General features: G+C 42.4%; 1 pseudogene; it reads right to left on the bottom strand.

Moving 5' to 3' along the window:
- LOC121843804 overlaps nucleotides 1–4,443 on the bottom strand; it is a 24,005-nt pseudogene extending 19,562 nt beyond the window's left edge.
- Nucleotides 4,444–4,739: the final 296 nt, after the last annotated feature.

The following is a 4,739-nucleotide window of genomic DNA, read 5'->3' as shown; positions in this document are numbered from 1 at the left end:
AGGAACAGTAGGAGAGAAGAAGAGGAAGAAGAGAAGAGGAGGAACAGTAGGAGAGAAGAGGAGGAAGAAGAGAAGAGGAGGAGGAGGAACAGTAGGAGAGAAGAGGAGGAAGAAGAGAAGAGGAGGAACAGTAGGAGAGAAGAGGAGGAAGAAGAGAAGAGGAGGAGGAGGAACAGTAGGAGAGAAGAGGAGGAACAGTAGGAGAGAAGAGGAGGAAGAAGAGAAGAGGAGGAGGAGGAACAGTAGGAGAGAAGAGGAGGAACAGTAGGAGAGAAGAGGAGGAAGAAGAGAAGAGGAGGAACAGTAGGAGAGAAGAGGAGGAAGGAGAGAAGAGGAGGAAGGAGAGAAGAGGAGGAAGAAGAGAACAGGAGGAGGAGGAGGAACAGTAGGAGAGAAGAGGAGGAAGAAGAGAAGAGGAGGAACAGTAGGAGAGAAGAGGAGGAAGGAGAGAACAGGTGGATGAGGAGGAAGAGGAACAGTAGGAGAGAAGAGGAGGAAGAAGAGAAGAGGAGGAGGAACAGTAGGAGAGGAGAGGAGGAAGAAGAGAAGAGGAGGAGGAACAGTAGGAGAGAAGAGGAGGAAGAAGAGAAGAGGAGGATGAGGAGGAAGAGGAAGAGGAGGAGAGAAGAGGAGGAGTAGAGAGTGAATATTGTTGTTATAGTAACTCTATATACAAAGGAAGAGTGAAAGGTGAATCACTGCCAAGGCATTTCTCTACTAACATAAACCACAGAAGAAGTGGCTCAGCAGAACCGTTAGAACCCATTATTCACAGCCCTCCTCATTAGAACCTTACTTCTACATTCCATGGTGGAATACGAAACATGCTCAGATAAATCATCTCAAATTAGGTTTCTATAAAAGGCAATCTCATAAGCAAATAGCCTACAACTTCAGAAAACCAATGTTGAACATTCAAACTCAGCCCTGTTAATGACTGTAGGGCTGTGATAGGCTAATCAAGTATAGCCTAAGAAACAACAGTTCTGATTGGGCCAGAATCCATAGGAGAAATAAATGACATGGGAAGATTGGGTTTTTATAGGTCAAAAACAATAAGCCTAATTTATTGTTATAGTCCTTTAACTGTAGACTAGTTTATTGTTATAGTCCTATAACTGTAGACTAGTTTATTGTTATAGTCTAACTGTAGACTAGTTTAGTGTTATAGTCCTATAACTGTAGACTAGTTTAGTGTTATAGTCCTATAACTGTAGACTAGTTTATTGTTATAGTCTAACTGTAGACTAGTTTATTGTTATAGTATAACTGTAGACTAGTTTATTGTTATAGTCCTATAACTGTAGACTAGTTTATTGTTATAGTCCTATAACTGTAGACTAGTTTATTGTTATAGTCCTATAACTGTAGACTAGTTTATTGTTATAGTCCTATAACTGTAGACTAGTTTATTGTTATAGTCCTATAACTGTAGACTAGTTTATTGTTATAGTCCTATAACTGTAGACTAGTTTATTGTTATAGTCCTTTAACTGTAGACTAGTTTATTGTTATAGTCCTATAACTGTAGACTAGTTTATTGTTATAGTCCTATAACTGTAGACTAGTTTATTGTTATAGTCCTATAACTGTAGACTAGTTTATTGTTATAGTCCTATAACTGTAGACTAGTTTATTGTTATAGTCCTTTAACCGTAGACTAGTTTATTGTTATAGTCCTATAACCGTAGACTAGTTTAGTGTTATAGTCCTATAACTGTAGACTAGTTTATTGTTATAGTCCTATAACTGTAGACTAGTTTATTGTTATAGTCCTATAACTGTAGACTAGTTTATTGTTATAGTCCTATAACTGTAGACTAGTTTATTGTTATAGTCCTATAACTGTAGACTAGTTTATTGTTATAGTCCTTTAACTGTAGACTAGTTTATTGTTACAGTCTAACTGTAGACTAGATTATTGTTATAGTCCTATAACTGTAGACTAGTTTATTGTTATAGTCCTATAACTGTGTATAAGACAGTAGTTTTTTTGGAATTGTTAGTTAGATTACTTGCTCGTTATTACTGCATTGTAGACTAGTTTATTGTTTATTGTTATAGTCTAACTGTAGACTAGTTTATTGTTATAGTCCTATAACTGTAGACTAGTTTATTGTTATAGTCCTATAACTGTAGACTAGTTTATTGTTATAGTCCTATAACTGTAGACTAGTTTATTGTATTAGTTCTTTAACTTTAGGCCAATTTATTGTTATAACTTATTGGAAGAAGTTTTGACCCACTAAGACTCAAACACCAAGACACCAAACTGAGCAATCGGGGGAGAAGGGCCTTGGCCAGGGAGGTGACCAAGAACCCGATGGTCACACTGACAGAGATCCAGAGTTCCTCTGTGGAGATGGGAGAACCTTCCAGAAGGACAACCATCTCTGAGGCACTCCACCAATCAGGCATTTATGGTAAAGTGGCCAGACAGAAGCCACTCAGTAAAAGGCACATGACAGCCCACTTGGAGTTTGCCAAAAGGCACCTAAAAGACTCTCAGACCATGAGAAACAAGATTTTCTGGTCTGATGAAACAAAGAGTCACATCTGGAGGACACCTGGCACCATCCCTACAGTGAAGCATGTGATGGCAGCATCATGATTTAGGGGTGTTTTTCAGCGAAAGGGACTGGGAGACTAATCAGGATCAAGGGAAAGATGAACAGAGCAAAGTACAGAGAGATCCTTGATGAAAACCGGCTCCAGAGTGGTCAGGACCTCAGACTGGGGCAAAGGTTCCCCTTCCAACAGGACAACGACTCTAAGCACACAGACAAGTCAACACAGGAGTGGCTTCGGGACAAGTCTCTGAATGTCCTTGACATCAGCCAGAGCCTGATGGAACATCTCTGGAGAGATCTGAAAATAGCTGCACAGAGACGCTCCCCATCCAGCCTGACAGAGCCTGATGGAACATCTCTGGAGAGATCTGAAAATAGCTGCACAGAGACGCTCCCCATCCAACCTGACAGAGCCTGATGGAACATCTCTGGAGAGACCTGAAAATAGCTGCACAGAGACGCTCCCCATCCAACCTGACAGAGCCTGATGGAACATCTCTGGAGAGATCTGAAAATAGCTGCACAGAGACGCTCCCCATCCAACCTGACAGAGCCTGATGGAACATCTCTGGAGAGACCTGAAAATAGCTGCACAGCGACGCTCCCCTTCCAACCTTGTTGAATCTTGTTATGTTCATACACATTTTTACACATGTTAAGTTTGCTGAAAATAAACTTGTTTTTTGCGAGTTTATTAGTTTGCAAAAATGTTTTTTTTTTAAAACAGTTTTTGCTTTGTCATTATATGGTATTGTGTGTAGAGTTTAATCAATTTTAGAATAAGGCTGTAATGTAACAAAATGTGTAAAAAGTCAAGGTGTCTGAGGACCTTAACAATGCACGGTATATGCTAGCTCTGGCCCAGAGCTTTACATATGGACAGGGCCTTCTTCAAATACAGCTTAGAGCTGCCATGGTACTCAAAAATAAAACGCAACTCAGGCCGCACGTAACGCCTGGGTGAGAGCTAGACTATAGGCTAACGGATAGGACTTACCTGATGGACAGGGTCCCTTGTGTGCTTGGGTGATGGCCTCCCTTTCCTTCTGAAGAGCTTTCCGGCTGGCAGCCTTCATCCGACACACGTTCCCGTACGTCTTTCCGTCGCTACCACACACCTTATACCCCATCTTACACTGACACAGCCTCCGTTTGGAGCTCCGCTTCCCCGACGGGCCTTTGTTAGGAGCGTTAGGAGCGTTAGGGGACCTACACTCTAAGCCGTCCCCACACGGCCGGTCGTTTTTCCGGCCACAGAGTTCATCCTCGCCCCGGGAACACACCAGGCAACAGTTGCACCGGTCTGGGACATACCCGCTGGGGCAGTTCGGACTAGGACACGCTCACGTCGCACTGGGAGGAACACTTTTGGAGCTGGACTCGGCTACGGACCCGGTGAGCTTGTGCGTTAAAAAAATACCGTCGCAGCGAACAGGAACACCCGCATCCCGAGAATGCGGTAATAAAAAGAGAGAAACGAAAAGCCTGACAGAAAGAGATTCTCGGTAAATGCTGGAACGGAGTTGGGGAGGATTACAGGCACTCCTTTGGATAGTTAGACAGTTGTCTCTTCAACAAGCTTGTGATAGAGTCTCTTCGCTAAACCATTTTTTATCACTTGAATATTCTGTTCTTAAAGACTCCACAAATGTATTCTATGTATTATAATCTTTATACTTCAAAATAAAAGTAATACAATGTTATAGAAACAAATAGGACTACTGTCTGCGTTGCGTAATGAGGAGTAGAGGAGCACATCGAAGACGGACAGAGCGACTGGTTCACATACCTGGACACTGTAACAGACGGATCATGATGATCCCCCCACCCACCCACCCGAGAACTCGATGTGGACACTGGGCTGCCCCGCCATGGCAAACCTCCCTCCCGCACACAAACCTGTACGGGCACTGTGTGTCAGGCACACAAACGGACTGCCAGAGATTTGGACAAAGATTATAACTGAGCCGTGCGCCATCTAGTGGAGAATTAAGACAACTGTTACAGTTCTCTTTTCTTTCATTCTTCTTTCTTTCATCTTTCTTTCATTCGGTTCTTTATTCCTTCTCTCTAACATGTCCTGTCCATCTTCATGACTTTGAGGCGACTAAAAAGATTAAACAAACAACTGAAACAGTAGGTAGAGTGATGTAGACTGAAACAGGGCCT

Source organism: Oncorhynchus tshawytscha, unplaced genomic scaffold, assembly GCF_018296145.1.
Source record: "Oncorhynchus tshawytscha isolate Ot180627B unplaced genomic scaffold, Otsh_v2.0 Un_contig_5508_pilon_pilon, whole genome shotgun sequence".
NCBI lineage: Eukaryota > Metazoa > Chordata > Actinopteri > Salmoniformes > Salmonidae > Oncorhynchus > Oncorhynchus tshawytscha.
The sequence above is the reverse complement of the archived record's forward strand: the minus strand, read 5'-3'. Positions and strand labels throughout refer to the sequence as shown.